A 14935-nucleotide genomic window follows, 5' to 3' on the forward strand; every position below is an offset into this window, starting at 1 on the left:
GGTGTCCTCATCCATGTTGGGGGTGGCGCGGGGGGGGGGGGGGGGGAAGAAGCAGTTCCAGAATCACTACAGAGAATCAGTAGGAGAAACCTCAAATCTCAGTTAACAAATGAGCTGTACCCAGCGGGCACTCCCTAACAGTGGGGAGGCCGCTGACTCCTGATGCTGCCCAGACACTAGGCAGGTTAGGTGTGTGGTTACAACAAGCCTTTACATTTCTCACAGTGCTATGCTCAGCAACACTACCACTGTCTTTCCTTTATGACAACCTACATTTAAAAAAAAAAAAACTTATTTTGTGGGGCTGAGAGACAGCTCAGCGGTTAAGAGCACTGGCTGCTCTTCCAGAGGCCCTGTGTTCAATTCCCAGCACCCACATGGCAGCTTACAACTGTCCAACTCCTGTCCCAGGGCATCTGATACCCCCATACAGACATACATGGAGTTAAACCACCAATGTATATTTTAAAATTTGTTTTTTATGCATATGAGTGTTTTGCCTTTGTGTATATCTGGGCACCACATGCAGGCAATGTTGTGAGGCCAGAAGAGCATCAGATCCTCTGGCTGGGGCTACAGACTGTTGTGAGCTGCCATGGGGGTGCTGGGAACCGAACTTGTGTCTTCTGGGTGTAAGTGCATTTTAGAATTTGACCAGGCCAGAGAATTCAACAGGGACCAAATCTAGGCTAATGTAACCAGGCTGAAGACCCTTTGCTCTTTTTGTTTTTGTTTTTGTTTTTCGAGACAGGGTTTCTCTGTGTTAGTCTTTGCTGTCCTGGGCTTGCTTTGTAGAGCAGGCTGGCCTCGAACTCACAGCAATCTGCCTCCTGAGTGCTGGGATTAAAGGCGTGAGCCACCAAGCCTGGCTGACCCTTTGCTCTTGAGTATTAGTTTTCCTCTTGGGCTCACCAGTACATTAGGTTGGCACTCTGACAACACCAAAACTGTACTGCCTTGGTTTCACAGAAAAAGGAAGTTCCGAGGTGCAGAGTTCCAAGCAGGGTGAAACTGCATTCATCTCATGAAGTTTAGCTCACTCCAGATACAGCACACAGAAACCACGCAAAAGCAATGGCACTCTCATGTGCACTTGAAATGACATCCAGAATTACTCTCCCGAGTCCCACTATCGCATATTTCAATGCAAAAAAAAATCACTAATGATTGAGAGTCAATCAATCACTTGGTATAATAACTAAATGAGTTGAGTATAGCTTCTCCATCACACATGATTTACATAATCAGATCAAATTAAAAGACGCTAGTTGCCCATCCTCTCTTGGCTGATTCAAAATACCACCCATGATTTGGTGTGAGAATTAGCCGGGAAAGTGCAGTGAGTGCGGTGACGTTGCTTAGCCCTGTATCACACTTAACAAATGCTCAGGAAACACTGGGTGTTAAATGCAGCTTTGGCATTAGGCAAGGTTGGAACTCCCTTCCTTACTGGAGGTCGGGATGGAATTAGGCTCGGAGGTAGGGATGGAATTAGGCTCGCAAGCTGCCTCCTTTGGCGTGGGGTCAGGGAAACCATCTTGTTCTAAACACTTCGCGATTGGATAACGGTACTGCTTTGTATTGAAGTCGATAACTCTTGGTGGTGTTTGTGGGCTGTGGCGGGGAATTTTACCTCTTTCCCGGGAAATAAGAGCTGTTTCTAATGAAAAGTCGAATGGAGTAGTGAAACACACTTCTCAGGAGGGAGGCTAGCTTTGCCAGGTACCCTACATCCTCTTAACCCCTTTAGGAGGAGGAACTGATTGTAGAAACAAATCCATTCGCCGGGACCTGCACACCTTGGTTCCCTTCTCAACCTGTTCTTGTCTTCTCAGATGTGCCAAGATGCCCATGCCATGGACGCCTTTTCTCAAAACCCACCCGGTAGCCTTCTGATGGTTCGGTCAGTACCATGGAGCCCTCCTGCTGTCAGGCACTGTGCTAGACTTTTGAGGTCTTAAGGAAGCAGAAGGACAGTGTGGGGAGGGGACAGACGTTCATTAGACTGGCACTCAGCGTGTCGGCACTAGTCTCTGAGTGGAGAGTGCAGAGCAGGGACCCAGGTGTAGACCTGAGCAGTGCAGCTCAAAGACACCACTGGCTCTTTAGAAAGGCTGGTGGTTTTCTCTGATTTCAGTACCATCAGAAGGTTCAGAAACAAAAGCTTAGGCAAGTAGATTATATCATTAATTTATGGACGATGCTGTGATAATAGAAATGATTTGTTTTACCCAATTGTATTTTTGTTTGGACATGCATCGCTACTCCCGGCCTCAATTGTATTTTTAACATTAGTGCTTGATAGCTCTGCCCCATAAGGATTTTTTTTCTTGCTTTTTTTTGAGACAGGGTTTCTCTTTATAGTCCAGGATGTCCTGGAACTTCGAGATCCACCTGCCTTTGCCTTCTGAATGCTGGGATTAAAGGTATGAGCCACCACCACCTGGCTGAGAACATAGATTTTGTTTATTACCGGTATTAAAAATTGTTGGGTGAGCCAGGTGTAGGTGCACACTTTAGTCCCAGCACTCACGGAGGCAGAGGTAGGTAGATCTCTGTGAGTTCACGGCCAACCTGGTCTACAAATCGAGTCCAGGACAGTCAAGGCTACACAGAGAAACCCTGAGTCCATTTTTTCCCTTTGAAGCGATTTTTCGTTATTAACTGCCCTCCCATGCCTGATTAATTATAATTCCTTGTATTCACTAGCCAAGAAGTTTGATCAATTTAAAATGCATTAAAAATAACCTAGGTCTAAATTCTTTGTTCCTTTGCTTCTTTTACTTTCCAAATATCATTTGACCTATTGATAGAAGGCTTCTTCTCTTGCCTTTTGCTTTGGGGCATTTATAACTAGCAAAACTTGAACTTTACATGCTTTTAAACTGCTTGTCTTGGAGGGGGAAATGTAATATATCAAACACTGCATACTGCTCTTTCAGTTTTCCTCGAAGTCATATTTCCCAACATACAGGAAGAGAAGAATAATTGTAGAAATATGTATCACTTTAACTTTTTATTAGAAATCTTAGAATGTCTGCCTAGAGACTGGGAAGGGACTTCAGCACACAGCCTGTGATCCCAGCACTCAGAAGGTGGTGTGTGTGTGTGTGTGTGTGTGTGTGTGTGTGTGTGTGTGTGTGTGTGTGTGTGAAATTCAGGATCATCCTTAGTCACAGAGTAACTGGGAGACTACCCTGGGGTGCAGGAGCCTCTGTCCTTTTTTCTTTTTAAAACAACATTATTATTATTATTTTTTTAACTTAAATGCTTCATTTAAAAAAAAAAAAAAAGACTGGACCGGGTATCGTAAGTGAAATCTGCTCACACTGATTGGGTGCTCTTCTGTAATTTCTTAACAAAATGACCATTTCTTGCTTTTTATTTTTTTTCCCAAGCAATCAGTACATAATATATTCATCAAATTTAAGAGACTGCCCAGACAGAGTCTCTCTCTTTCTGCGGCAGATAATTGATGAGTTCTGAAGGCAGCTGCATTACAAGGAATGGATGAGAAAATCTCAGCTATGTTGTACTGACATTCATCAGGAGAAACTCCAGTACGAAGTCACATGGTGCAAACCAGACCTCTTTGTCAGGACGTTATCTCATGGTTGAAATATCGTACTTTGGTAGCGGTAGCTTCCCCGTAACAGCGGGGACACCTTTACCTTGTTCATGGCGCCAGATTTCAGTTGATGCACATTTTCTTTTAGGATTAAAATCGATACGAAATATTATCTATGATAACCACAACGGGTTGGGGGTGTTGCTTGGTGGATTTCATAGCTTACTCCCTGGGTTCGGTCCCTGCAGAACCGACTAAAACCACACATTAGTCAGGGATATGGCTCAGTGCTAGAGTTCTTGTATACACCCCAGGACAGGAGAAAGAAAAAAAGCCATGCGGATGAATTAGCCACAGATAATTTGATCAGAGCCATTGATCATTAAATTAACTGGAATTGGACATTTTAACAAGTCATGTGCTCATCAACTGAATTATTCCGTAGTACACCCTAATGAAAGAACTGATTATGCCTATAAGAATAACGCTCAGCCTTCTCTGGTCTCGCTCTCAGCCAGGGCTTGCAATAGGCACTTGTATAATTTTTACAACAAATGCAGAGTGAAGTATCCATATGCTTCATCTCCAGATCATGAAACGTGCAGAATGCTGGTAACCACTGTATTTAGTTTGCTGTCTATGCTGGTTTACTGGGCTGGCGGGGGGGGGGGGGGGGTGGGGCATAGTTATATCTACAATAAGAAAACAGAAAATACAAGGACACGACAGATAGAAGAAATTAGGAAATTGGAGGGAAGTGGAAATAGACAAAAACTATAGTAATGGATTGACCGCTGTGTCAGCCCCAGCATTTATGATGCGAGCTAGGCTAGTCTGTGCTGGCTGTTCAGAGAAAGCCCACGTCTGAAGGGACAGTTTCTTTAAAAGGATTTAATTCAAGAGTCAGGCAGGCAGAGGAGGGGGGCCTCAGGACTAAACCCGCCTCCTGGAGATAGGGTCTAATCGGTGGTCTGAGGTGTGGGGAAAGGTGATTGGAGGGACGAAAAGCTGAAGTAATTGGTGGTCTGTGCCTGCGGTGGTCTGTGTGTGCGTAGGCAAACTTCAGGGCTCTTCATAGGTCGCCTGTTCAGAAAATGGCTGCATTAGCATGACCTAGGGGTGGGTTTTGGGTCCTCTGACGTCAAAAGAACGCTCAAGCCCATTAGACATTTTCTGCTGCTCCTGGGTAAGGGGAGGGGGTGTGCGGTTTCAACCGGTTTGAGCCAGACAAGGCTTCTTCCTCAAAATTCCAAAAAAAAAAAAAAAAAAAAAAAAAAGGCTTAAAACAATCGTTGCCAAGGTGACCAAGCATCAGAGGCCCTTCCCCCCCCCCCCCCCACTTCTCTCGCTGTAAGGCTAGCAGGGGTCCATTCAGGTTTTCGCTGCTGAATTTCAAAAGAAAAGACTGCTCTTTGATTTTTAAATTTCAATTTGGAAAAGAGAATGGCTCTAGCCTCTACAAGAGAAGACATTGCTAATTTCATTATAGGGATTTAGTTACTATAGAAAAAAAAAAACACTTTTCTTTATTATATTCAGAATATTCTGTTTTGCTCCAAGCATCAGATTAGGTTTTGTTTTGTTTTGTTTTTCTCTTCAGAACCAAGAGTTTTCCAGTTCTCTTCAGACACTGGTTGCAGTACAAAAATTAACTGAATTCTTGACCTGCCATCCTGGGGAGTACAGATCTCAACAGATTCTGGGCTCAGTTCCCCCAAACTGCAACATTCCCAACCCCCACTTCAAAAGCCAGCCACGGTGGTTACCTGTGCATGTGACCGGGTTATAAATCAGAGGTTTCCATGACTACCCCTCAGGTTCTCTGGTTTACTAAAATCGCTTGCAGTAATCAGAAAACAGTTTACTTACAAGATTATAGGTTTATTACAGAGGATGGACGTTAGAAACAGGAGGCTGAAGGAGCATCCAGCCACTTCCCACCTGTTTCCCCGCCACCAAGTTCTGCTGGGGTCTTGTATGTATGCATGATCGCTAAGCCCTTGGACCTCAATAATGAAGCCACCCCCCAGAACTTCACCCTGCCCTGCGGTTGAGGGTCGGCTTCTAGAGGTTGTGAATAGGATTCGTCCTTAGTTAAGGAGTGTTTTCTTCTGTCGGGAGAACGAAGGGAAGGTTGAGCCTCGAGATTTAAGAGTGGCTAGGTTCAGGGTTTGGCGGCGGAAGCCCGGGTGCTGGAAGCGGCTGCGGCCGCACCGAGTGCCGTGGGGCGCGTGGCGTGGCCAGGGCCGGAGCGGGCGCGCTGGAGGCCCGATCGTGCTTGGACCGGGTGTCCTGAGCGGATCGGGCCACGCGTGGGGCCCAGACCAGCTGGCTTTCGTTCGCCGGCCGAGCTCTACGCCCGAGCCGGGAGTGGTAGCGCTCCCAGTAGCCTCAGAGCCATCTTACTTCATCAAAGCACGGCCCTCGGGTCTCTCCACGGAGCAACAAGCCCTTTCAAAGAGATTACATACTGGAAATGGGTTAGTAAAAGCCGAACCGCTATTTTCCAGGTGCTAATGGAAGAACCGAGCAAGCCATTAGCCAACATGACATGTATCTTTAATGATGGCTCGCCAAATCCATCGTAGGAAGATAATTCGGGGCATGTAATTGCTGTAAGCACATTATCAGCAAGGAAATCCTGTGGGAGAGAATGTGTACCATCGTGAAGTTCAGTGCTGGTGTTGCTCACTAAGTGATTTCTGATAATGAGAGAAAACTGGAAATTCTGAACACCCCCGTCTGTCCTATTTTTCGTATGGTAGAGCCGATCTGCTGTCTCTCCACTTCTAGGGCATTTAACCTAGAGCATAGACCACTTTTTACGACTGAGCTGCATTCCCAATGGCATTCGATTTCCCAAGGAGTAATTAGACAACCTTTCTGATTTTCTCTTCAAAACCTTTTGTTTGTTTGTTTGTTTGTTTTTGCTTTTTCGAGACAGGGCTTCTCTGTGTAGACGTGGCTGTCCTGGACTCGCTTTGTAGACCAGGCTGGCCTCGAACTCACAGCGATCTACCTGCTTCTGCCTCCCAAGTGCTGGGATTAAAGGCGTGCGACACCACCTCCATATTCTTCTTGTAATGTGGCGCTGGGCACAGAGGGCTTTTTGCTGATTTGGAGGAAACTTCCACTGAGCTACCCCGACTGATATTTTGTTTTTAAATTTTAAATGCTAACAAAAGCAAAATGTCTTCAGCTCAATGTACCATGACACTTACCAATATAACTAACTGTCCCTGAGTGGTTTCAGGGATGAACTAAGAATTACTATTGCTGGGTGGTGGTGGTGCACACCTGTAATCCGAGCACACTCCAGGCAGAGGCAGGCAGATCTCTGAGTTGGAGGCCAGCCTGCACTTGAAAGCAAGTCCAAGCCAGCCAAGGCTGCACAGAGAAACCCTGTCTTGAAAAACCTGAAAAAAAAAAAAAAAAGAAAGAAAGAAAGAAAGAAAAGAAAAGTGAAAAAGCAACTACTATCTACTCGGCTTTGCACAAGAAATCTTAGTGACTAAATTCAACATGATAAATTCAACACGGTTTCTGAGTAGCAGGCTTGGGGTTTACAATGGTTTGTCTGTCTTTTTTTTTTTTTTTTTTTGGTTTTTCGAGACAGGGTTTCTTTGTGTAGCCTTGACTATCCTGGACTCACTTTGTAGACCAGGCTGGCCTCGAACTCACAACGATCCGCCTGCCTCTGCCTCCCGAGTGCTGGGATTAAAGGCATGCGCCACCACGCCCCGGCTCGGTTTGTCTGTCTTACAGAAAAAAAGAGTCTTTAAAAAGAAAGTCTATGGCATCAAGTAATTTGTTATTAAATTTCTGCCAAGTCCTTTGTCAATAAATGTAGCAATAAAGAAAGGGAAGGTATGCCACTTTACAGATATAGGACACTTTCTGGTAGCGTCTTGAACTTTGGATTGAGGACCTGTGCTTGCTTGCTTGCTTTTGGCTTTTGAATTACCTTAAGTATGGGGTCTGTATGGGGCAGTGATGCAGTGTGCCTATGTCCATCCTTTCTGTCAATCACCATGCTTAATGATTTTTGTAAGACCATTTTTATTTTTCTCAAATCGAGATCTTTGCAGGACAAGATGATTAATATATCACTATGAAAGAAAGAGCATATGGGGCTGGGACGATGGCCAGGTGGGTAGTGATTACACAGCTCTGAGGACCCTAGCACTCAGACTCAAGGCGAAGCATGCCTGTTACCCCAGTGCTGGGAAACGGACAAGGACAAGTCATGGGGGTGGGCGGGGGGAGGAGAGAGGGGAGGAGGAGGAGAGTGGTGGGGGCAGAGAGAGGCAGGGAGAGAGAGATAGGGAGAGATAGAGAGAGATGGGGGGGGGAGACATCTGTATCTGAATATCTGAAATTGATCTCTGGTCTCCATGTGGTCTGTGTGTGTGCTTGCTCTTGCAAACATATACGTGCAGGCACACACACCAAAAAGGGAGCAAGGGAGGGAGGGAGAGAGGGAGGAAGTGTGTGTGTGGGGGGCAGGGGGCTCTGGGAGTCAGAGACGGAGAGACAGATGGAGGCACTAAAAAAGAAAACTATTGAATAAAACCAATTGTTTTCCTAACTGTGTGTCTTATTGCACCTGGTTAAGCCCAGTCTGGAGGACACGATTAGACGTGTGCTGTTTGGAACCAGCACAGATGATGCTCTAGGCAGCAGCCACTGGCTGAGAGAGAGAGAGCATCAGTGGTGTAAAGCGTGCTTGTGTTGACATCTTTGCATTGTATGGTGTTTGCTCTTTTGAATATTGCTTTTTTGTTTTGTTTTGTTTGTTTTGTCTGAACTTCAAACTTCAGGGAGCCGGGAAAGCATAACATATTTGTTTCAGAGAAATTAGTTCTGATGCTGCAGAACCAGACCGAAGACGCTCAGGAACTGAAGAAATAGTCAGGCAGATGCAGGGGTTTCCGCAAAAGGCAGTGTGCTGGGGACTTAGAAACAAAAGCAAGCGCTCCTCGTTGTAAACTTTAGACATTTTTAACAACCTTGAATTACAGTAAGCTTGGTCACATACATATCTTTTAACTTCTACGAATCTTTTTGCAGCACATCTTTTTTAAAAAAAAATATGGAACGCTTCACGAATTTGCGTGTCATCCTTGCGCAGGGGCCATGCCAATCTTCTCTGTATTGTTCCAATTTTAGTATATGTGCCTGCCGAAGTGAGCCCTTTGCAGCATATTTTAACCTTTAGTTTTTTTCTTTATAATTTGTAATCTTATGGGCAAAAGGCTTTTAGGTCAGTGTTTCATGTGGTACGCGGTAAGACAGGTAGCTCACACCAAAGGAAAGTGTTTATAAACCAAACGAGCAAAATTAGATGAGACTAACCCTGAGTGTACACAGACTTCTTCCCAAAGCACTGTCATGTCTAGCATCAGTTAAAGAATTTAGAAGTCAGGGTGTGGTGGTACAGATGGATCGCTAATTTGAGACCAATGTGGACCACACAGCAAGACCTTGCCTGTCTTAAAAAAAAAAAAAACAAAAAACAAAAAACAAAAACAGGATAACCACAAAAACCACAACAAAACAAAAAACGAAAAAAGGCCAGCAAGATGGCTCAGTGGATAAGGATGCTTGCCCAACAACCTGAGTGGAGCCCTGGAACCCTCACCCTGAAGGGAAGTTATAATTTACATAACCCTGATGCAGTGCGCAAAAGTGCACAGGTGGGCACATGAGCATGCAAATGTACACGTGCACACGGAAGCGCTCGACCACAGACACACACACACAGAGACACACACAGACACACACACACACACATTAAGTGAATAAATAAATATAGGCAGATGTGACGGTAATACCTATAATCCCAACACTTGGGAGACAGGGGTAAGTGGATCTCTGTGATTTCGAGGTCAGTCTGGTCTATGTAACAAGTTCCCAGCCAGACAGGGTTACATAGAGAGACAGTCTCAAAAATATATAAATACATAAAATTCATACATACATACATACATACAAATAAAAAATAAGTAAATGTTAAAATGAAACAGAAACTGTTGAACTTCTAAATAGTCCAGGCAGGCATCAGTGCTGTCTTCACAATTCTGACCATAGGAGTTATGAGTGGAAGATTGGACCTATAGGATGTATGGGGAGGGGAGGGTTGGAAGAAACAGAGATTAAAGCCCATTAAGCTTGATCCCTACAGTGAGGCTCCTGGTATGCTGGTGTGCAGCTAGCAGCAACCAGTCCTCAAGCTCCCAAAGTACTTGTGCCAGCACCATAGTGGGCAGTAAGATCGCAGTGCCAGATGTGGTGCTTCGCCAAGTGCTCCGAGGGGAGAAAACCAGGAAGCACGATCACTCTCCTATGCCTCTGCACTCCGACATAGTCTGTAGAATCACGTAGTCAAGAGATCTCAGGGGTGACTTTTGCCTTCTCGTTTCATTCACCATTTTGTTGTATCTATTCAGAGAACTGGAGAAAATAGTTTGCTTATTGGATTAGTAGTTTATGATGATGGATACAAATAACGGGTGGAATTTGGGAACGGACAATTACAAGCACAATTGCAGGTACAGGGTGAGCTGTGTGGAAGGGGCCGTAGCTGCCATGACCCCTGTCTAGATGACGTTAGGGTCTAGAGTAATTAGCAATCTAGCGTTACCCCCATTAACCTTTTCTTTTTAAAGATTTATTTATTTACTATGTATATAGTGTTCTGACTACACATTTGACCGCACACGAGAACAGGACACCAGATCTCATAGATGGTTGTGAGCCACCATGTGGTTGCTGGGAATTGAACTCAGGACCCCTGGAAGAGCAGCCAGTGCTCTTAACCTCTGAGCCCTCTCTCCAGCTCTGTTAACCTTTTATTCTAGTAACCTGTTCGTGTCAATGGGCTAGGTTGTCTGTTACACCGCTGTGTAGCCAGTCTCAATGAAGCCTGGGCGCTTGGTGGGAGTATATGTGGTAGTCCCCCCTTCTCAAACACTTTGGGGTTCCATAGACCTCCAGTTGTTGTGTTGTTAACTCTTTGGGAAATTATATGACCCGATTTTGGGGACATGACGCATCCCAGTCACCTTGTTGTGGAACTTTCCAGATGCCCTACACCCTTGTATTCTCATCTTGGACTCTTTTGGGGCACCGCACATTCCGTTTTTGTCTTGAAATGTGCTTGTGGCACTGATTCTACACCCTGTTGTGTACTGTACCTCTAGTGACAGTTTTTCTATCTCCGAGTAAAGGAACTCAACTCGGCAGTCCACCAGTTTGATATCCGCGATGCGGAGAAAACACTCACAGTGGCCATCAGTGGGAAGCGTGCTCCCACTAGCGGCGCCCTCCCCGCAGCGCTGTTGGCCACAGCACCAGCTACTAAGTCCAGAGCAGCATGCAGACCCTCACGTCTGTCAGGTCCAAACCACCTCACTACCTGTGCCAATTGTTCTGATTATGACTATGTCTCCCAGACTCAGCAGAGTTATGGTAAAATATGAAAATGCCAGGGAGAAAGGCCATCTTGAAGATACTGTTGTAAAGACGCAGGCGGCTCAGTCCCATGAAATCACATAGAGCAGAGTTCAAGAAGAGCAGGTTTTTCAGGAACGATCTAGAACCTTCATTGTACCTTCTGTGGACTAGGCAAAACATAATAAATTGCAGAACAAATTTAGGGTCGCCCTCTGCCCCGTGCCCCATCGCCGTCAAGATTTTAAAGCAGGGTAGTGCACACCATAACATCGGAGTTACTGTACTTGATTCTTTCAAGTGTACAGTGGACCATAGCCACGCTGTGTGGCCATTGCTGAGAACTACCTTTTCTCATAAATATGAACGTCTTTTACCTGTAACCCCTGGTAGTGCTCCCTTCCCATCCCCTAGTCCTTGGAAACCGCTTTCCTGCTACTACTGACCCATCCAATCCTTCTGTCCTTCCCCGGCATCTTGTCCTGCCAGCCTTGTCTGCCTTTTTATGTGGTTCTTTGTTTGCAGGGCCCGGCCACAAGGGTTTCTGTGGCCTCTCTTACCGTGAGTGGGCAGAGCTCTCACGCCATGTCCTCAATATCCTGCACTTCTTTTTTGTTCCTACTTCCTTGTATAATCCAGATTTCTTTTGGTTGTGTTAAGGATCTGTACATATATATTTTAATTTGTACACACACAGACACACACACACGTGTGGAGTTTGCTGCAGCTTGTTTTATTTTGTTTTTTGTTTTGTTTTGTTTTGTTTTGTTTTTTTGTCTTTTCTTTTTCGTTTTGCTGCAGCTGGGTCTCACTACAACTCCTAATTTTCTTGAAAATCTTCTATCCTCTTGCAGTCTTGGCTGTTGTGGTTATAGCCATGAGAAACCTTGCTGGGGCTTCAGTTTGTCCACAGATCTTACTTTTTTTTTTTTTAAATGGGCATTGATATTTTGCCTGCAAGTATATTTATATGAGAGTGTCATATCTTGTAGTTACAGATAGTTGTGAACTGACACGTGGGTGCTGGGATTTGAACCCTAGTCTTCTGGAAGAGCAGTCAGTGCTCTTAACCACTGAGCCATCTCTCCAGTCCCTTGTCCACAGTTCTTTATCTATGTCACTGAAGGTTTACTTAAATGTGTGTGTGTGTGTGTGTGTGTGTGTGTGTGTGTGTGTGTGTGTGTGTGTAGGCGGGACACCTTGCCTCCCCCTTATGTGAATGCTGGGGATTAAACTTAGACGGCAGGCTACTTCTATTGAGTGCTGTTACCTGTTCAGCCATTTTGCCAGCCCTGTGCTGAAAATTTAACAGCTATTTGGTCATGATTCTTTTTTCAATTTCTATTTCATTTTTACAAATTATTGTACGAATGCTTTGCCTGTATGTTTGTATGTGCACCACGCCCCTGCCGGTACCCATAGGTGTTAGAAGAGGGTGTCGGATCCCCTAATTGGAGTTAAGAACGGGAGCCCTGATATGGTGGCACACATCTTTAATCCCAGCACTAGGGGGACAGAGGTAGGTAACTCTCCGCTTTTAAGGCCAGTCTGATCTACTGCGCGAATTTCAGGAGAGCCAGGGCTATACAGAGAAACCCTGTCTTGAAAAATGAAAAAATAGGAAAAATATAGAAGAAGAAGAAAAAAAACCAAACCATCAAATAAAAACAAAAAGGATGGTTTTGAGCTACCGTATAGATACCAGGAACCGACCCTGGGTTCTCTCTGAGAGCGGCCAGTGCTTTTAACCCCGTTCCTGGCTCTCCAGTCCTGATACTCTTCTCTGAACAGATTTCAGTGACTTTCTAGTCTAAATACTGGCGGCAAAATTAGCATCTTTAAATGTCAATAAGCCTTTAATCCACAGTTGAATCCTACTGTCGTAGAATGGCATGCTCAGGGGTTCAGTACACAAGCTTGTTAGGAAAACTGCACACCCACGACCAAAGATGGGACAGAGCACTTGCAATTAGGAGGAGAGCCACGAACAAGAGTGCTTTTCTTCAGGAAGCAACGGACCAAATAGGATAGGAAGGAGCACAACTTATTTAAAATGTTCCGTACATCTCAATTGCAGGATAGTGAGTCCAAATTGACATTTAGTATGGTCTTGTGTCATAAATATATATTCTTACATGTTTGGTTTTGAGGTTGCCTGACCAACTTCTTTTTCGTTTTTGTTTTAGACCTTTGTCTTTTTCAGTCAGGGGGAAATAAGGCACTGCGACGGCGACGGACCTGGTGTCCAAACAAGAGATTCTACATGCCTCCTTTTTGTAGGTGTGGTAGTGGGGATCAATAAAGGCTTTGTGAATAATAAGCTAACGGTTGCCACTAAACTTCATCCTAGCACACTTTGTTTGTTTGTTTATTTTTTATTTTTTGAGACAGGGTTTCTCCGTGTAGCCCCAGCTGTCCTAGAAACACTTTTTTTCCCCCTCAAGAAAAAAAAAATATCTGGAATTTTTTATTTCTAGGCAGCTAAAGTATATTTCTCTTCGTATTGAACATTTGCCAAACTCCTGATGCTATCAGGTAGTCCCCGCTGTGAGCTACAGCCGGCATTTTGCACTCTGACTGTCCTTGCTTCTAACCAGCTGCCTCCTGCTCTAAGGTCTCCCATTAGGGTCAGAGGGACAAAAAGAAGCAAGGCCCCAAATAGATACTACAATCTTCATACTTATTGTCCCATAGTGATGCCATTCGTTTCCGGTTGTGGGTTTATTCTCCGCAGACAGCATCGGCTAGGGATGGCCCTGCGGCAACTCTCCGCTCAGTGGGTTCACGGACTTGCTCCTTGTTCCCTCGCTGTGGGAATTAATTTCCTGTCCTCTTCAGCCCTTGACCTGACAATCAGATCCCTCCTGGTCGGCTCTCTCTTGGATAGAGGGGAGGCCCTTTGCCTTTAGTCCCTTCCCGTCCTGGTCTGTCTGTTTCCGGCAAACCAGAGGTGTCATCTTGCTCCCTCCCTATGGGAAGATTCATGGTGACACTGGCAACAGAATACTTCAGGGTCAATGTGGCTGTGGTGCTATGCTGTTCAGCAAGGAAGACAAATACATAGCTTCAGTGACAGAGCTGTATGTTTCCCTGTGTGCTTTCTGGGCTTGCGTGTTAGAGGAGCGGCGGGGGAGGGTCGCAGGCAGGCCTCAAGGTGCTTTGCCGCACGTGGTGGTAGCTGCACTCTCTTCTTACAGTGTCACCATGTCTTCCTCTCATTTCGTTGTGGCAGGAAGAGGGACTTCGCTTTGGGCTGACAAGATTCGTTGGAGCTAGCCATGGATGTGCCAGTGTGCCTTTCTCTGGACATGTCTGTGGCTTGGTCTCATAATGGTTAAGTGTCTGAGCAGTGATCAGGTGTTTTTTGCTGGGGGAACTTACTTTTGCAAATGAGCCTTGATTTATAATGAGGTGACACCTTGATAAACACATTGTAAGATGAACACATCTTAAATTGAAAACAGATTGAATACGCCTAAGCTACTGCACATTGTTGCTTAGCAACACACTGCACAGCAGAGTACCATTTTTTTTTTCCCCTCCCGGTGATGGTGATTACGTGGCTGACTGAGAGCTGTGGCTTGATGCTCTGCCCGGTGTCTGAAGTGTTTGTTATATCACTAATCCAGGAAAAGATGAAAATTTAAAATATGGAGCACATCGCTTTCTCTCCCAAGTAAAGCCTCAGTTCTAAAGCTTACCACCCACATCTGTGTGCGTCTGTACTACCAGGCGCCCCTGGTCCCTGTCTGTTTTTTATCTGGTTTAATTTCTAGGGAGATAGCTACTGTCTAGGAGAGCCCTGATGGCAAGTGAGCCCGATCTAAGTGTGTGGGTCAGGTGATAAAGGAGGAGGGAGGAGAGCATAGCCCTGGGGACAACAGAATCACAGTGATAATTACAAATCCCAGAGAA

At 45.2% G+C, this 14935-nt stretch overlaps 1 non-coding gene across 1 annotated transcript; it reads right to left on the minus strand.

The window, feature by feature from the left end:
• Positions 1-8654: 8654 nt before the first annotated feature.
• On the minus strand, positions 8655-8762 carry LOC127196753 (U6 spliceosomal RNA). The gene has a single exon (XR_007831526.1). It is a non-coding gene; the product is annotated as a U6 spliceosomal RNA (small nuclear RNA).
• Positions 8763-14935: the final 6173 nt, after the last annotated feature.

Source organism: Acomys russatus, chromosome 12 (assembly GCF_903995435.1).
Source record: "Acomys russatus chromosome 12, mAcoRus1.1, whole genome shotgun sequence".
Classification (NCBI taxonomy): Eukaryota; Metazoa; Chordata; class Mammalia; order Rodentia; family Muridae; genus Acomys; species Acomys russatus.